The sequence below is a fragment of the Panthera uncia genome, assembly GCF_023721935.1.
Source record: "Panthera uncia isolate 11264 chromosome A1 unlocalized genomic scaffold, Puncia_PCG_1.0 HiC_scaffold_17, whole genome shotgun sequence".
Classification (NCBI taxonomy): domain Eukaryota; kingdom Metazoa; phylum Chordata; class Mammalia; order Carnivora; family Felidae; genus Panthera; species Panthera uncia.
In genome coordinates, this window is record NW_026057577.1 from 52,325,514 (window position 1) to 52,345,733 (window position 20,220).

At 41.6% G+C, this 20,220-nt stretch overlaps 1 protein-coding gene across 1 annotated transcript in view; it reads left to right on the plus strand.

Moving 5' to 3' along the window:
• PTCD2 (pentatricopeptide repeat domain 2) overlaps positions 1-20,220 on the plus strand; it is a 115,825-nt gene that overhangs the window by 86,441 nt on the left and 9,164 nt on the right. The gene's annotated exons all lie outside the window — the stretch shown is intronic.

Here is a 20,220-nt window from a genome sequence, read left to right on the forward strand (position 1 = left end):
AAATTTGTGTATATATATATACAAATTTATATATGTGTGTATATATATATACAAATATATATATATACAAATATATATATATATACATACACAAATTTATATATATTTAATAGAACATTTAGTTCTTCTAAAACACTTATTCTCAGACTACTAAACAATTACCACAAATAGGTGGCTTAAAATGACAGAAATTCTCTCACTGTTATGAAGGTTAGGGGTCTAAAACCTGTGTGTTGGCACATTCATGCTCCCACTGAAGACTCTTCTTGTAGCTTCCAGTGGTGTCTAGCAATCCTTGGCATTCCTTGGCGTGCAGCTGCGTCCCTCCAGTCTTCACCTCCACCCTCACATGGCCTTCTCTCCTGTGCATCTGTCTCCATATTTCCCTCTTCTTATAAGGACACCATTCATTGGAGTAGGGCCCACTTTAATTGAGTATGGCTAATCTGAACTTAATTATACCTGTAAAGACCCTATTTCCAAATATGGTCACATTCATAGCTACCAGGGATTGGGACCTGAACATACATTCTTGGGGCACATAGTCCAACCCATAACACTTACTGCTGGACATTTATGTTGTTTCTAGTTTTTTCCAAATGATAATGCTACAGTGAACATTCTTTTATACAAATCTTTGATGTCATAGTCTCTGATTATTTCTCTATGATAGATTACCAGAAGTGAGTGGTGGGTCCAATGGAATGTCAATCAGAGTCTAATCTGGAAAACAAAAATATGTATATAACAGTGGGAAATTCATGCAAAAAAAATGTTTATATAGGTTCTAGAAGTAACTGTGGAGCCACTCAGGGCAAATGAGGCAACCCAGAGTTTAGGGTTGAAGCTACTACTACCCCTGTGAGCCCCTGACGGAACCTAGAACTGCAGTCAGGCTGTTGGGTAGGAGGTAGATCCCTAGCAATGGATTTTGGAAGTACCACCCAAGGTAAAAAGAGGGAGAGGAGCCTGCCTTCTCCTTTCCTCCCACCCCCCAGCTTCTGATTAGTATCTCCCAAAGGCAAGGGACCAGGGAGTCTAAAACACATGACTCACAGGGAGAAGCCAGCCCTCTGCAATTCAGAGCAGACCAGGCAAAGGCGGAAGTGACTTGGGGGCAAACGGGCAGAGGCTGGCTCAGATGTGTGGCATTGTAAGCATCTGTTACTTTGTTAAATATTTTCCAGAAAGTGTCTATCAATGTACACTCATAATAATAAATGAGGGCCTGTATCATAACACTTTTGCTTGTAGTGAGAATTTAAATCTAATAAGTAACATTTTCCTCTAATTCCAAAGACAATGCATGTTTACTGTAAGAAATTTGGAAACTAGAAAAGCAAACAAAAAATACTAAAACCTTCTCTAACCTTACCACTTGGTGACAACCACTGTTAAGGAGGGTCTCGTACACATCAGCAAGTGTTCAATAAATATTCTAGAAACTGAATGGAATTATGTACTAATGGCCTCTTACATGCAAACTGAGAGTTGCTGTTCACAACAGTGTCTATTTTTTTAACATTTTTCTGAACATTTGCTCTCCTGAATTCTTGAACTTGTATCCCAGCATGATGCAACTAAAAAATCCAGCAAAAAATCCCACAGATTCTGCCTTCTGGTCCCCCAGTTTAGTAATTCATATTGCTGGATGGCCAACATTCAGAAGGCCTTTTCTTCTCTGCTTTGTATCCCCAAATCCAGCCCAGCATGAGGCCTATGGTAGGTGTTCTATATATAAGTGTGTGTGTGAGTTTAATGATAACAGAATGAGTGCACGAGTACTCTCTTTGAAATTAACCACATCAGCACCATCAGCATTACATAAAGTCAAAAGTAAGATAGGGAATAATTTTCTCACGGAATAGCATAATAAAATTACCGTGCCTGGCAGTGTTCTCATCTTGGGCTCTGAAATATGCCACAAGTGCTAGAGTTTACTCTTCCTCAGGTAAGGCAGCTTCCTAGGTCTGTGTCCAAACAGATTTTCCAGTAAAGCGATATATAAACACATCCAAGATTCAGACCAAAAGACAATACTGCCTTAAGTATATAACAGCCTATAGGATCTTCAGAAAGAGACGAAGCAGTTTGTTCATGTTCATTTGCAGATAACTGAGGCAAAAACAGAACCTTGTTCCTAGCCCCCAGCCCTCAGCTCACAATATCAGAGACTCAGGCAAATCAAAGGCAGAGGCTGCCTTTGAGTTCCCCGCCTGGGTGGCTCAGTCGGTTAGGCGTCCGACTTCGGCTCAGGTCACGATCTCACTGTCCGTGAGTTCGAGCCCCGCGTCGGGCTCTGGGCTGACTGCTCAGAGCCTGGAGCCTGTTTCGGATTCTGTGTCTCCCTCTCTCTCTGGCCCTCCCCCGTTCATGCTCTGTCTCTCTCTGTCTCAAAAATAAATAAACGTTTAAAAAAAAAAAATTTAAGTTCCCATCACTGGACTCTGCTTTGTATTTTACCTCCCCACATTACTAAAGCGATGACAGAAAGGCCCCGCAGGCACTGTAAGAGATGCGAGGCATTTTGCAACTTTGTTGAACACTTGAAATAATTTCCAGATACTTGTTCTCCAAATGAGACAGACATTGTCCACCAAGATGCTGGGTGTCATGTCAGACAAGGTTGTGAGTTAGGAAGGAGGGGGAAGGATGCTTTCTGGTGTTAGGTCTAACCCAGGTGCTTCATAGGGAATTCAGGGGAGCAAGGCTGGACAAAGGGAACTAGAATCAGGACATGGGGGTTGTAGAAGTGTAGCTATCCCAAAGAGGAGCAGAGGAACAAGAGCCAGACACCTTGGCTCTTCTTGTCTGGGGTGTTCATGGAATTGAGTTCATCTTCCTTTATGATCTAGCTGCTGCCCGAGAGTAGTTTTTCCTTCCTACCCTTTTTAAGCCAAACTGTTCAATGGGAAACATCAGGGACTAATGTCAAGGCCAAGAGGTCCCCACACAGATTGGAAGTTCTGGAACATTTCTAAGCAGTTTCCATTGTTCCATGCTCTGCTTGTCACTCCAACATCTCTGCAGTTGACTGAGACTCCCAGGAGAAGGGGCTACAGCTCCTTTCCTTACCCCGCCATGCTCAAACATCACCTCACTCCTCTACCCCAAAGGTGTTTAAGAATTCAGAGAATGTAACAAGAGCTCCTTAGATTAGGCAAGTGATTCTTTCCACAAATATTTACTGAGTACTTACCCTGACTCAGGTTTTGCTCTTCTTGGTGCTGGCAGTGCAACAACAAGCAAAACAAATCCCTGCACTCGTGGGGCTTATGATTTGTGGGGAGAGCCAGACAATAGCAAACACATATATAATATGTTAGATGGCAATAGGTACTGTGGACAAACTAGGGCAGAATAAGGCAAGACAAAAGGAGATGAAGGTGGGATGGGGCAGGGTGGTCAGGAAAGGCCCCTCTGATAAAGGACATTTGATCAGAACCAAAAGAAAGTGGGAGAATAACCTGTGGGATATGTGGGGGGAGAATATTCTAGGCAGGGGAAATAGCAAATACAAAGGGCCAGGAGTCCAGGGTGAAGGTGGCTTGTTCGAGAAGCAGCAAGGAGGTCAGGATGCCTGGGACACGCTGAACACAGGAGGCTTTTGCAAACTTTCTACCCAGAGACAGATGGTGCGGCTTGGCCTGAGGCAGTAGTGGTAGAACTGGTTGGGACAGGGTCAGATTCATGAGATTTTGAGGGCAGAGCTGTCAAGATTTGCTAATAGATAGGAGAGTCGAGTATTAACAACTTGGAAGCAGTGGAAGGAAATTGAGAGCTTTTTATTTTATTCATTTTTTCTTTTTTAGGTGTATTAGTTTGAGATATCTTTTAGATATTCAAGTGGAAATGTAGAAAACGCAGTTGACTGTTGAGGTCTGGAATTTAGGGGAGATACTAATTTGGGCATTGAGGTTGGGGAGATGAGGAGGCTTCAGCAGGGGATAACGAGGAGGAGCTGTCAGTGAGCAGGGATGAGAGAGGAGAGGGAGAGGTCTACTAGCACCAAGTGAGAAAATGTTGGAAGAAGGCGGTTGTGATGGGCTCTGTCCAAGCTTGAGGAGAGAGTAGGAGGAGGCCAGGGGAAGGGGCGATGCAGAGGTGAATAGTGACCCTGACTGGCGTTGTTGGTGGGGTACAGGGAGGGAACTCAAGAGAAGAGAGGGACTGATGCAGAAGCAGTGGGATAAGATTGGCTCTAAATGGAAATGGGAGATGGGGTAGAAGCTGGAAGTGACATGGGGCTAAAGGAATGTTTCTTCATCATGGGAAGTAAAAGTATTAGTTTTTCTTTCATCTCGTGTTCCTTTAATTATTAATTACATGAGGAATACATGTTTCTCGTAGCCCCATTAGAGAATACAAAGAAGAAAACAGGAAGAATAAATGTATTGAAGAAGCCTCTGATCCTACCATGAAGCCCTGTAAGCTCGGTAAACATTTTGGTGTGTAACCTTCTGGACCTATGCAATGCTATGCAGTGCAAGCTGTTTAGTAACTTACTTTTTAAATTTCACAATATAATTTGAATACTTTTTTATGTTGGTGCACATTTCCATCATCTTTATTCAGTGTCTGCACAACATTCCATTTAATGGAATATACCTAGATTTGCTTAGCCAATCTCTTATTAAATATTTAAATTGTTTTCTTCTTTTAACTACTAAAAAAACTTCTTTGTACTTACATCTCTGTGTACCTGTCCAATAATTTCCTTAGAACTGCTAGGTCTATGAACGTTTTTAAAAGATATTTTATATATGGTAGATAATTCTAATGTCCTAACTGTAATGTCCTACATTTCCCAAGAGTATAAACAGTAATGTGATATCATGTTCTCCATGGCCCCTCTAGAACTGAAAATTAAAAGCCCTCAGGTTTTTTAATTCAGAAATTAAAATGGAACCAAAGATCAGAAGGTTTTAATAGTAGGAACGTTGAGGAAAAGAGAAACTTTGATGTATTGGCATAAGGCTTTGAGTATAAAGCTTTTATACAAACAAAGATTAAAAAAAGTGTTCAGATTGGGGTGGCTGGGTGGCTCAGTCAGTTGAGCATCTGACTCTTGGTTTCAGCTCAGGTCATGATCTCATGGCTTTGTGGGCTTGAGCCCCACATCAGGCTCTCTGCTGGCAGCACAGAGCCTGCTTGGGATTCTCTCTCTCTCCCTTTCTCTCTGTCCCTCCCCCACTCATGCTGTCTCTATCTCTCTCAAGATAAATAAATAAACTTTAAAAAAAATTTTCAGATCAGATATTTTGAAGATTATGAGAAAATAAAACTTAGTTTGAGTAAAGTTTTATTAAAAGTTGTCAAGTATGCTCTTTCTCTGTGTCTTGTCATCATAGAATTCAGTCTTGGCTGACTCATTTATAAGTAACTTTTCTATGAGCTGCTAACTGCCATTGCTTATGATTATATAACCTTGTTTTGAGATTATGGTGCTTGTTTTCTTTTTGTAGGAAATTTTATCGACTTGTACTTTTGTTAAAACAAATCGATTTTTAATTTATTCAGCAACCGTATAATTGTTAACTCATGGAGTATGACTTCAGATAATTGACCTTGTATTAATAAACCCAGTCGGTGTAAAACTTGTTCTGATTCTCCTAGAAATAAGAAAAATGTCCCCCGTCTACATCATGTAGAAACTTCTAATGTCTGTCATTTCTTTGGCTTGCACTTGGACAGTGGCTTCTTATAGATGGGTTTCCAAAGGTGTGTGTGTGTGTGTGTGTGTGTGTGTGTGTGTGTGTGTGTGTGTAGGGGACAGGAAACTCATCTGTTATCATTTCCCACCGGTTACCTCAATATCACTGCACCTTTTCCCACATACTGCTGTTGTTGTGGACTGGCCCTCTGTTTGCTGGTGAGGCCACTCTAGACAGGTTTCAGCAGATCTGTGCCTTCACTAGAGCCTGGACATGAGTTCCCAGCTCTACTCTGAAGGCCAGCAGAGTCATTTGGCATCTGGTCTCTGCAGGTATCACATAGGTCCTGCAGGTCAGACCCTGTTCCATGACAACCCACAAGCCCTACCTCTCTCCTAGTATTCTGGAAACCAATGAACCCAATCAGACATACTCTCCTCTTTTATCTTTGAAACACAAAATGCTTTCTCCATGCAGGACAATCCCCAGGCACTTGAAAATAAGGGCTCTTTGGAGCTTCCTTCCTAGTACTGAAGATTTCCTTCTCTCTTAATCTCTCTCTCTCTTTCTCTTTGTGTGTGTGTGTGTGTGTGTGTGTGTGTGTGGCATTACTAAGGCATATAAAACCAATGTTAACTCCTATTTGTGGGGAGAAGGGGATAAAATCCCCTTTTGTCTCTTTCCAAAAGTCTAGAGTAAGGAGGAAAAAACAAAAAGGCAAAAATTAATATAACAATAACTCCTCTTGTTGCATATTAATCCGTGCCAGATTCAAAATCAGGTCACATCTGGATTCCAAAACGGAAATAAATATGAGCCAGAAGAAAATAGTGGGGTGGTGGGGTGGGAGCATTTATGCTAATAGCAACTGCATTCCTAAGGGGAGAAGGCAGGGGCCTATTGCATGTCTAAATGCCCAAAGATCTAGACTCCTAGATTCTAAAAAGTGGAGGGAATCATTGAGACTTGAACTTCCCTTCTAATTAAGCAATCTCTTTCAGGATATCTCTTGCAAATGATGACCTTGTCTCAGACTACACGTGCACAGCAGGAAAGAGCCTGCTTCTTTTGGAGGTGGTTCATTCCATCCCTGGACAGTTCTAACAGCTTTTAAAGTTCTTCCTTATCTTAAATCAAAAACATTCTGTAGTTTGTCCTTTAGCCTTAGTTTTGCTTTTTAGGAGTAATGTGGGATAGGGCAGTGCAGCATTCAAACATTTAGAGCCAGCTTTTACACTCCCCCACCTGGTTCCTTGAGTTCCCCAATGTCCACAGCTGGAGCTGCTGGCTTCCCCTCACTGCAGGTCAGTCAGGGTGATACACGAGTGCATGCCCCATTTAATCCTGGGAACCACCCTATTAGGTAGGTACTATTTTTATTCCCATTTTACAGGTGAGGAAATTGAGATCACATAGCTAGATCCTGCAGAGCTGGGATTTAAACCCAGGCATTCTGGCTCTACAGTTCACATGCTTCATCACTAAGCCAGTGGTCCTCAAACTTGAGCACACATTAGAATCACAGTGGGTCTGTCCACACATAGATTGCCAGATGTTTCTAATGAATTCAACAGGCCTTGACTTGGCCCAAGTATGTGCATTTCTAACAGGTACCTAGGTGATGTTGGTGCTGGTAGTCTGAAAACTACATTTTGAGGACCACTAGTTGGTGCTAACTAAATCTTACTCTTGATCTGCATTTTTGAGTTCTCTCATTTGTTGCCCACACGGCACCCCAATGCCTCAGGAACTGGACAGCTCTTTCTAAGTTCCAGAGTATGACTGGGCTCCCACTCTTTGCTCTGAGATAACCCTGATACTACCAGTTTTCCCGAATCTCTGCCTGTTGTCATCATCTTCAAGGTGTTCCTGTTCTCCATCTTCCTTCCTGAGCCTCCAGCTGCTAGAAATCTCTGCAATTGCAGCCACTCGATGGTAGGTTTATCTTGTCTGTGGACTCCGCTCTGTCCTGTCTGAATACTGACCAAGCTGTGGCTATGAGAGCCATCATCCCTTAAATCTTCTCTGACCTAGAACAATCAACATGGGCCACATGTTCGCAGGTAACATGGTCTTCAAATCTGTCACTGTTCAGCTGACCCTCCTCTGACCTCTCTCTAGGCCATCAATACTCATTTAGTGCACAGAGCTTAAAACTAGACATGGTGCTCCGTATGAGGTCTGGCCACAATTCACTGGCACCATCACTTCATTTCTTTCTGACTTTTATATTCTATTAATACTGCCTGTGATCGCATCAGTTTACCCTTGTGGCACATATTGACTTTGGACCCAAGACTTTTGAATATTTTCAACTAAACCATTCTCAGACCCATCTTCCCTCCATTTTATGCTTCTATAAAATCTTCTTACTTTGACAGAGGGCTTTTCAGTTACTCATGTTAACTTTCATCTGGTGTGTTTTTATATTGTTCCAGTCAATGGATTGTTTTTTCTTTTTGAAATAAATCTCTATTATTTTTTCCTTATTTTGAAAGGAATACTTCTTCATTACCAAAAAAAGTCATAAGATATAAACAAAAATAAGAACACTAAAAATTTTATTATGCTACTCACCCAAAGTTAATCATTATGAATACCTTGGTGCATATCTGTCCACACCCTTGATAAACATCTTTCAAAAATGTCCATACATTTCTGTACATAAATGATCCATAGACATTATTTTTAGACTCACTATAAATCCAGTATATTTTGTATTCCTTCTAGTTCTGTAAGCCACAAAGTGACTTCTGTGCTTCGTTGATAAAATGTTGTGTAGGATGAGCAAGAACAGGTTCCTGCCACGTAGCCCCAGATTCTGCCCTCCAGAAGGCTACTGATTCATCATTCAAAATTCATTGGATAGCAGTTTTTAGCCAGTTGGAAATCCACATGTTAGTGTCCTTTAGTCCAGTTCTCCATCTTATACTGATAAATAGCATGAGAGGCTTCACCTGTTTCAGTTGTGATGAACATTGTACTACCTGCAAATGTAATCTGTCTGGTAATTCCTAAATAACCAGGGTTCACATTAAGTTGACAATTGTAGTTTCCAAAGCCCAAATTATACTACTCTCCCTCCTTTCAGGAATATAGTCATTTTTCCATTTCCAATTTTTCAAGCACCTTTTCCATTCTTTTTGATTTTCCAAAAATTACTGTCAGTAATTCTGTAATTTCTTTGGTTGGTTCTCTCAACACCTTGGGAGAGAATTCATCCAGGTCTGAAGAATGAAGTCTTTAACAGAGGCTTCATGTTCCCTTACTATCTCAGCTCCTATCTTGGACTTCAGTCACCTCTTAACCATTGTTTGTTCCACACTTTCAGCTTTGAAGATCTTTCACTTTCATAGAGAAGATGGAAGCAAGAGTTGTGAGGAAGTTCTCCACTCCCCAAACCTCTTCACCACCATCATTTGTTAGAACATCAGACTCAGTACACTGTTCTGGTCATGTTGCTCTGGTCATATCCAACAAAAGACCCTTTTGATGCCTCCTGATTTTTTCCATTGTTTGATTCATTTTTTTTCTTGGCTCCAGCCTTCCAGCTATAATTCTAACTCTTTTATACCAACCTTTCTTTTTCCCCTTAGTAATATACTATTCTCTGACCCTGTGTGTGTGTGTGTGTGTGTGTGTGTGTGTGTGTGATCTTTCACAATCATATTTCATTGAAGTGGCCCATTATGCACTCATTTGCTTCCTTACATTCCTCTCTCTTTTCTTTTGTACCAGGTCATTTTTTAAAATCATATTTTCAGATTTGTTGTTTTGGTAGAGTCATAAGCCACTTACATATAGATTTGGAGCTATATCAACATACCTGTCTCTTCTTTGAGTTTTTGAAATATCACATAGATGCCTTACTATTCCCTCTGTTTTACTCTGGGTTACCACAAAGATGATATGGAGAGTCATATTCAATAAGGGGTATATGGATGTCAGACTTAACACGGCTATTAGCTTAGTAGCTGTAGAAATAGATGGTGGCTAAGTTAAACAAAAATGGAACTTGTTGGGAGAGTTGAAGGTTGAAACTGATGAGAAGATTTGGAACCAGGCTGTGAAACAGACAGAACCAAGGTGGTTCCAAGAGTTCACTCAGCAGGAATTATTCTCTCCGTGTGTCAATCTACTTAAGACCAAAAATTTTAGGAGAGACAGTGTATCTGACTGGCCTAACTATGTCTGACACCTATCCCTTAGCTAGGAGCAGGCAGGAAACCCTGACTGACATATGCAATAAGACTGTACTCAGTTGTGGGGGGTTGGGGGGGGATGTAATCACTCCGTAGGGAATCAGGATGCATTTACCTGTAGTGGGATGAATAGAACTCTCGAGAACAGCAAATGCCCACTAGTTACTATTTCCCAAGGTGGACCTCACTTCTGCTTTACCAATACATTCTACCTTTTTTTCTTAGAATTAAGCATTAGTCAGTATTGGCTTTACTGATCCATCTGCTTCTGAAAAAAAATGGTGTTGTTAACAAGGGGTATTAGGAATTTATGAGATGCTCTGCTTTTAGCAGCAGAAGACTTCCCACAGGTATCTGAACAGTGTAAGTCTCAGGAATACCGGTACATCTGAGATTCTATTTACCTTGTGATCCCAAATCTTTTAGAAGAGTTATGCACAAACAAATGCACTTATCTCATATTAAAATATTGAATTACTCAAACAATCATGTTTTGAGCTTATCGGACATTGGGGATCATAAATATTGTTCCTGAACCTTTCCCATTATTTCTTTTTGAAAATTATGAGCTGTCTCCTCAATAACATTAATAACTCCTCCATGAGAGTGCTGACTCTGGACTTCCTGCTACTCTGTTTCATCTTTCTTACTCATACCTAGTATACCATTTATAATATTTGATATTATAGTTTTTCTTAGACTTTTCCTCCATTCCCATCATTTCAGGAATGTAATTTATCTTTATCCTATTAAATGTGTTCCTTCAAAGCTCCACAAGTGGTCCTCAACTTTTGCCAGGAATTTATGCCAGCCATGTAGCTAGCTGGTCATTTCTCAGGACCATCTTCCTTTAAAGACAGAATCTTCAACAAGGAGGGATAAAAAAATTATTGTGATGCCTATCTAGAATCAGAGATATGATGAGGCCCCTGGGTGGCTCAGGTCATGATCTCGTGGTTCATGGGTTTGAGCCCTGCTTTGGGCTCTGTGCTGACATCTCAGAGCTTGGAGTCTGCTTCAGATTCTGTCTCTCTCTCTCTCTTTCTCCCTCTCACACCTGTGTGCTCTTTCTGCCCTTCCTCTGCTCACGCTCTGTCTCTCTCTCTCAAGAATAAATAAACATTAAAAAAATTTAGAATCAGATATATGAACGTTTCTTCTAATTTTACCATTTGCTCCCATGTGGTAGTTGACTGAAGGGAGACTTCCCTTGTCAAACGTTGTTCCAAACAGACAACTCAGTTCTAAAGGGACCAGGACAGGCTAGGTACAGTCATCTCCTTATCCCTCACTGTGGCTAAGCTCCACAAAGCACACCTTCCACATAGCAAATTGTTGGGCATATGGATGTTGGAGGAGTAAGAGCAATTCTTAGAACCATTGATTCAAAGACAAAGTCTTTGGAGGTGGTGATAGTGGTTGGAAATACAAGATTAAGGAGAAACATGGTAAATAGAAAAGAACAAAATTCCTGATGTTTTTCTGTAAATGAAGTTTCTCCTATTATCCTGGAGATCTCCCCTGCTTAACAAATCAGAGTGACAGTAGAACTGGGAGATTATTTTTTAAAACTTCTGACTTCCAGGGACTATATTTGAAATTAAATCAGGACACACAAATAATCCTAAATATCATACACAGGTGTTATCAACCCCCAAAAGGCTTGGAGTTATCAAGACCAAAAAGACTTATAGAAGTTGGTGACTCTTAAACCACAGCTACCTCGAGGAGTTGAGAGCCCCATTCGAAGTTTACATTGGAACCTGTCAATGGGATGCCCTTTTAGTTTCAGAGACATACTCATCTGGAAATTTGAAACTTCCCCATGACTCAGTTTCCCTTCCTTTCACCTGTCTTTAATGAAGTGACAGTATTTGACAATGGCCAAGCAAGCAGCCATGGATGGTTCCCAGGCTCTGGCACTTACTAGGCAAAGGAGTTTCTGGGGTACTTGCATGTGAGGGAGCTGATGACAAAATAACATCTGTATAAGAGAATGCTAAGAGTCAAACAGGGGAAGCCAAGTTCATGGTCCAGGGATTCAAGAACAGAAGAAAAGAGGAGAAAAGGCGAGAGGAAGGAAAGGTCATTTTGCCCTGTGTGAGACCAGGAAACGAGCTCTCTCATATGACTGACTGACTCCCTAGGGTGTGGGTAGGGCAGCCTGGGTTGAAGGCACTGTATAGAGTGAATAAGAGGCCCCAGTTTTACACAAACATCCTTCATTCTCTTAACCTACTGGCAAAGTACAAATCTAGAGACTTTCTCCCAGAATGCTCCCCTCAGTGATTAGAAGCTGAAAAGGCAGAGGGATGGTTTGTTGTACAGTGTATCTAAACCAGCAGCCACTCCTGAACGTCCATGTAGGATGGTCTTGGGAATGAAAACGTTGTCGGTAGAAGGGGCTAGGAGGCCTAACTGAAGCTAGATTTAGTTGGATTGCACATTTATTTGGGGGCAGCTCTGAAGTTGATGGAAATGGGGGCGGTGGCTGTGGAAAGGCGAGACTCCTCAAACCACTTCTTGGCACCATTTCCTTCCACAACTAAATTAGTTTACTGATGATTAAGGCATGTTGTGAAAGATGCAGAGAAGGGTGGGGAAGATGTTTGCAGGGGCTGTGATGGTGGTGGAGGACAGAGCACATAAAGATACGGCCTGACTCCAGCAATTTAATATATACCAGTGATTGCAAGGGAATACAATTCAGAGTTCCAGGCTGTATTCCCATTTCATCCATGCAAATAGGGAAATAATGAAAAGAAGGGTGAAGGAAAAAGATATAATAGGAATGAGATTATTTAGCTCCATCAAGGAAAAGGGAGCAAAAGCATTAATCTTTAAGTTTAAAAAGGATACTTGGTAAATAATAAGCATATATTCTCCATGCCCAGAGTAGACATAATGAAAGAAAACAGACCACAGCCACAGCCAGAGGGGACATTGATCTGGGTAGTAGAATTTTCTCCTCACTAGGTCTCTGGAACAGAAAAGATGCCCTTGTTCTGATATGGCTTCGTTGTAGCTCCACCCCTCAGCACTGTTCTCACTGCCTCAGGCGTGGTAAGCACAGCCCATCTTTTCAAGATGCGCCCTGCCCCAGACTCTGCCCGACATGTTGACCATAACTGACATGCGGACCACAAACTCATGAGAGGACCATCAGCCAGAATAACCCAGATTAGCTGCTCCTGAATTCTAGACTTAGAAGATGATAATGCTTATTGTTGCTTTGAGCTGCGAAGTTTGGGAATAATTCATTACAGTAAATAACCAATATTTTAACAACCTGAGGAACAGAAAGGGCAGAGCCAAGTTTGGGCCTAGGAAGCAGTTGAGCTGTGATCAGCTCAGTCAACCTTATGAGAGTTTCTGAAGCTGGCATGACCCTTTAGAGTCATATGTATTCACACAGATCAAAATGTAGAACTACACCCTAGAGTTGGAATTGCTGATAGCCAGGCTTCTCATTCGTTGGCGGGCACTGATCTGTAGTTGCTTGGCCCTTTATGCTCTATCTCTCTACCCCTGGTTCTCACCTAAATGCCGGAACCTTTCTCCCCTATATACTGCCTGGAGATCCTACTGCACTTCTCACACAAAGGGCACTTTATGTGAGGTTGGAGAACATACCTGAAAACATTATGGGTGAGTTATATCAAGACATTAATAGAAACCTATCTCAACAAGTCCCCCACCATGTCCTGCACAGACTCTCAGGTTAATACAAGGTTCTCAAACACTTATTGTGATGGGACACTGTGAGAGACTCAAAAGAACTAAGACTCGGTCTTTACTCTTCAGGAACTGAAAATCAAGTCTACCCGCTAACTGGGACCCACAGGAGCTGAATACAATCAGCTAGTTTTTCTTCCTCACTGATACAGCTCTAGTTACCAGGGGAAGGAACTGTCTGAGGTCACTGAAGCTGTGAAGACACTCTTTAGTAGTCTTCCCTCCCTCCCACCACTGCCCTGTCTCCTTCCTTCCCTTTCTCCCACCCCCCACCCCCAACACAGTTTGTGATAAAGGAGAATTACACCATTATGAACAGAAGGTATTGGCTGAATGACTTGGGTTTCCCATTATCTTCATTTAATTCTTTAATCCAGAGTGGGTATTTTCATTTGTTTTGTTAAAATGCACGTATGTATTGCCATACATCTAGTACTTCAGTGGCTTTCAAACTATTTTGACAATGACCAATAGTAAGAAAAAACATTTACCTTGTAATCTATCCAAGTATCCATCTATCTATATATATCTTTCTTTAAAAATATCACCAAAAGCATGTGGCCCTATATGCGCAATATTCTGGAATAGATCTTTTCTATTCTAGTCTATTTCTTTTTGTAAAAATACTGGTCTTAACCCACTTGATTTCATGAACCATTAATGGGTTGCGACCTGTAGTTTGAAAAACACTGCTGTCTTCTGCCATACCACAGGCCTGGCCTCAAATTCAGGTGTTGGCCTTGTGTAATACAAACCTTAAAAGCCAGTGCTGTCTGCTTGCTAAATTGTTCTTCCTTTAGAAGTTAAAAGTTATCCTCGCTAAATGTACTGGAAGCAACATAAATCTGAGACTTTCTCAGAAGTTGGCATTAATGGGCTGTAATTTGGTGCCAGCGCTGGGAATATCAGTAAGTGCACCTGGCTCTGTCATTCTGCTTGATTGTCTGTCACAGTTGGGGAGGTACTTTCCCTCCAGATGCCCTTTGATGCAGCTCCCTTGAAAAGAATGCAAATTCTAGTCAACTCTGGCCAAGACTCCGATGGCCCTGGAGCTGATTGGATTACATGGCAAAGAGGCATGTGTGTCTGTCACTGGGAAGAGTGATGTGTTGTATGGGGAAACCAGGGGAGAAGGCAAGGAAAGGAGGGCAGGTATGGGAGAATTCTCCCTAACCTTATGCCAGCACTCCCAAAGCAGTAGTAATGATCCCACATTTGTGTTCAGTTCAGTCACGAGGATGAGGGAGAGAAGCCGACACAATCTGCAAGTCAAACTGTGTGTCAGGCCCTTCTGTGGGCACATTTCCATATGGTCACTGTAGTAAGGAGCTGACGTGTATCAAGTGCTTATTTTGCTTTAGGCGTTTATGTGCATTATCCCTTTTTAATCTCACAATTCTTCGAGGCGGAGGCTATGTGAATCTCAATTCTGTAGGTGAGAAAACTGCAGCTTAAGGAGGGAGAATAATTTCCCCTAGGTGACACTGCCAGTATAAGAGGGAACCATGACTGGATCCCAGAGCTTCCCAAGCCCGGAGCTTGTGCTTGTCACCACCACTCTATATCGTCTCCATCGGGTAGATAGGAAACTGGCTCAGAAAGGTTGTGTCCAAGGTCACACAGCTAACAGGTGGCAGAGCCAGGATTCATGTGGAGTCTGTACTGACACCATGTTCTTTGACTAGAACCACTCAGTGCTGCCATATCCCAAGCCCACAATGACCTGGAGTAATTGAAGGGGAAATGTGGTTCTTCCAGGAATGTCAGCTTGAATAGGGCAGAGTGAAATAATCACAGGGCTGCTATTGAGAGACATGTACTCTAGTGTGGATTCTCTACAAGCTTACTGGGGGTGGAGGGTGAGGAGGGCAATGTCTCAGATAAATCATCCTGCATCTTCAGACAACTAACAGTAATAATTCAATCTCCTGGACACTTCTGAGCTCCCTAAGGATCAGACTTAAAGATGGGAAGGCTTTGAAAATTTTTTAGTTTGGTACAAAGACTCGACTCTTAAAATTCCTTCTTAAACCATGCACCTTATAAGAGGCCAAGAGAAATGTTATATTCTTCATTGCTTAGATAAATAGAAACAAACTCCCGGAGGGCAGGACCATGCTGCATGGTACTTCTACTTAGCACTCAAGTCTTTCTCCACTGTTACCTTGTAAAGCCTCAGAAAAGAAATTTCTAGTGCCAGGGAAGATATTTAAAATTGGGGTGGAGGGAGGGAAGTGGCAACCCCTACCAATACCACTGGAGGCATTTAAGCAACAATTGTAATAGTTGTTAATATTATCTATATATGTGTATAATATTATATATAATGAATTAATATTACATATAATTAATTAACATAAGTAGAATTCTAGAATCATTATCTCAACGGGAACTTAATTATTCTGCTTATAATTTGGAAACTTTCCATATATTGGATGTATTGTTGTTTATTAGGGTCCTCATATCCATGCCCTTTATATATAATGGCCTCACAAGCTTATTTAGGACAGTGACTGTGTCTGTAATGCTCATTCTGGTGAGCACAGTGCCTGCCACATAGCAGGTGCTCAATAAATATTCACCGAATGATTGAAGTTGTTGATATCCTCCCTCTTTTTTAGTTCAAATGGGAAAATAATGGTTGACAAATACCACAGACCCATTTTTAATTTAAGAGTGAGGATCAAGGTTTTGATGAACGAACACTGTTCCATAGTCTTACAGGCTCAGTGGAGGCTTTTATCACTAAACTTAACTGACATTAGTACTAGACTAGCCACATTGGTTCTTGCTCTCCAAACAAACAAATGTCTCGTAGAGATTTTTTGGTTTGGGCGAAGTTTTTACAGTTTAAAATTTGCAACCCTGGACAAGAATATAGTTCCCAGCAACTTGCATCATGGCTGGATGTATGTTCCTCCCACTCCTGCTGTGTGCGTATGCGTCACCACCCTCCCTGCCCCCACCGAAATGGAAGATGCATTTCTCCCTACTGTTTACAGACAAGTCCCAGGAAAGACCAACCTCAGTCTCTTTGGTACAAGTTTTACAAGGGCCACCCAAGGGTACAGCCAGCTGACTCTAGCTGTTAGGACATCTGACAACTCAGGGTCAAGGGAAAATAGGATCTGAGGCCAAAAAAGAAAATAGACTGGTAAACTGGAGTAAAACAACTGGAATAAAGACTTCCTTTCAAAATTCAAACAGAGTCCTCACCCTTTGAAGGATAGGAGGTACAAAACAATGGCAAGACAACAGGAATAAAAGCCACATAAATCACTGGGCTTTTCAGTTTCTATTTACAAAGAAAAAGCTCCGGGTCATCCTTTATTTTCTGTGTTTATATTCATGAGAAAGAAAAAAAAAAAAAACAAGGAGACTATAAAACTGAATATGGATCTCAGCATTACCAGCTGAACAGATGAAGGAATTTAAATGTGTTAATTTAAAAATTATGATCACAATGAAATACTGCTTCATACTCATTAGAATGACTGTTATCCAAAAAATGGAAAATAACTAGTGTTGGAGAGGATGTGGAGAAATTGGAACCTTTGTGCATTGCTGATGGGAATGTAAACTGGTGCAGCTATTGTGGAAAACAGTCTGTCAGTCCCTCAAAAAGTTAAACATAGAATTAGCATATGACCCAGCAATTCCACTTTTAAGTATATACCCCAAAGAATTAAAAGTAGGGACTCAGGTAGATCTTTCCACCCACTGTTCCTGGCAGCATTGTTCTCAACAGCCAAAAGGTAAAAACAACACAGCTAACTGCTCATTACAAGACAGGTGAATGGATAAATGAAATGTGGTCTATTCTATACGTTCAATGGAATACTATTTAGCCTTAAAAAGGAATGAAGTTTTGACACATGCTACAAAATGGACGAACCTTGAAAATATTAATGCTGCATAAAATAAGCCGGACACAAAGGGCAAATATTGTATAATTCCACTTATATGATGGCATCTAGAGTAGTCAAATTCATGGATCCAGGAAGCAGAATGTAGGTTACCAGGGGCTAGGAGTATGGACAGTGGAGAGTTAGTGTTTAGTGGGTACAGAGCTTCTGTATGAAACATTTCTGGAAATAGATAAGTGGTGATAGGTATGAATGAACTTCATGCCACTGAATTACACACTTTAAAATCATTAAAATGGTCATGTCTATGTTATGTATATTTTATCACAATAAAAAGAATATGTCGTCAAACCTGTGAACCGATTCATTACACTTGCAGTGTCATATCAATGTTACCACCAGCTCCTACCACCTCCCAGTGAATAGGGCTTGCGTAGCACAGAGGCAGAGGAAGTGGGAGCTGCCAGTGTTCACCAGCTGCTCAGCTGGCCTTGAACCGCTCTCCTCCACCAGGAACCAGGGGAGATGGGAGCTGCTGCTTGGCTTCCAAGTCCCCTGGAATAGCACAGGCTGTGGGGAAAGGAGGCGTTGCACTCACCAGCTGCCCCACCCCATTCCTCCTTACCAAGCAGGGGCTTGGTGGGGGGACCCCTTTCTGGCCACCCACCTGTAGGTTTGCACAGAGCTAGGGAAATGGGAATTGCTGTTTGGCCGTCAAGGTTACCTCAGCCTGCCACAACATGGATCTGGGTAGGTGGGATGGGTGCAGCCAGCCTTCCGCTGTTCCTACTGAGTTCCTGTAGGTTTTGATGAAAAACTATTTCGTAAATTGTTGTCAGCCCTTTGATCAATCTCCAGAGATTTTGTATGATTGTCTTTGCTAATTTTTACTAGCTTAATACATGTCTCTCCAGGGATGAGGTTTCACTGGGATCCCTGCACCACCATTCTGGAAGCCGCGCCTTCTCTGTAGAGCTTCAACTAACCATAATGGAAACATACATATTTTCGAACAGCAGCATTTTGTACAGGTCACTTTGAAGGATCTTCCTTCGTGTGTCAGTCTTCTACCTTTCTTACAGTATCCCAAGGAGAAACAGAGATAGTGATCACATCCAATCTCAGGTTTGTCTAAAAACTTGGAGATGATGTGGTGGTGGCCAAGCCCTTTGCTCAGAGAGCTAACAGTCTGAATAAGAAGCATGATTTGATTAGATAAACCTGAGATCAAAAGTGAAGTGTCCCTGCAGGAAGGTAAGGGGATTAACAGTGTGGAGGCATGCAGAGCTTTTGGAAAGACAAGCCCTTTGAAATCCACACAATCATCTGCGTCTCAGATAGGGGCTTTGAGTGACTTCTGAGGGGATTAGACCCTGTCCGTGGTGTTTGCTTCATAGAGATGCATTATTATTCTCAATGATGTTTATTGAATGTCCCCTCAGAGGCTGGCATTGTAATTATCCGTTTCTAAGTCTCTGCATAGCCTTGCTTTGATTTTGCTTTTTTTTTTTTTTCCTTTAAAGACTTTGCTATTGCTGGGGATTTAATATTTCTCTTATTTTCTGTTGGTTTTTAAGGAGAAGAGGCAGTTGACTCAATGCTCTGTATATACAGTCTTGTAAAGCCACAGCTGAAGATTTTAAGTATTATCCTGCTTCGGATAACCTGCCACTGTACAAGAAGCTGTTTTCTTTGCTAGACTTGCTACAGGTTGGAAGGGAAGCTGTCCTTCAACAGTGGCAAATGACACAGCTATCATTTCTGCAGGTCCAGAATGATTAATAGGTTTTGCCTCATCCATCCCCTCTTCTGACAAGGTTGGAGAACAGTTTCATTATTACTACTTTCTGGAAGAAGAAACAAAATTATTTGCCAGCATGCTTAAAATGATGAATTGCTAAAATGAAAGAAGTATCTTTATAATCCTTTTAGATGTCTCTTAATGTAGCTCTTCATTTTCCTTCCAAAGACCATTTGTTTATTAAGATCTGCCATGTGAAAACTCGCAATGCGTATTTCAAACATCAGTTTAAAATGATTCTTCAGGTGCAATGCCAGTAACTTTAATAGCCCCCTTTGCAATGCTTCTGTGATCTCCCCGGCACGTCCTTCGAAGCTCCCTCCTGTCTCCCCTTCCCTACCCAAGTGCATTCTGAATAACAAAGAGTTTCTGGCTGGACTTACTGTTTGGGTCAAGTTCAGAGAGTGTCCTTGTGTTTCTTTCATCATCTAATAAAGATGGGGGGCGGTGTGGGCAGTGGTCAGGGAAAGCACGTCGTAGAGAGGAAAGGCAAATGGAGATTTTTGATTCAAAGACTGTGGCCCCATCACTTTCTCTTACATAAAAATTGTATTCATCCCACACTTCCTACTGCAAATCACTCTGGTACGACGTGACAATGCAGCAGATACCCAAGGACTTTTCCCACATCACACTACAAACACAGTCACCCTCTCTGGGGAACCTAAGAGAAACTTTTGGGCTTCCACTTCCCCTCCATTTGTTTGAAGGATCAAGAGAACACAGTTCCATTTTCAACAAAAATTAAAAAGGAAAATCATGAAAAGAGCCAGCCTCCTCTTTTTTTCTCTCTCTTAATATATTGTTGCATCCAGGGAAGAGGAAGCGGTGAGCGCCACTGATACTGGGTCCCCAGGGACCCTATAAGGGTCACTCCCCAGCTATCAAATGAGCATGTCTTCCTCCACTTGCACAGCAAGTTTGTAATGGGACTGGAAGTTACTTTTGGCTCAGCTCTGCTG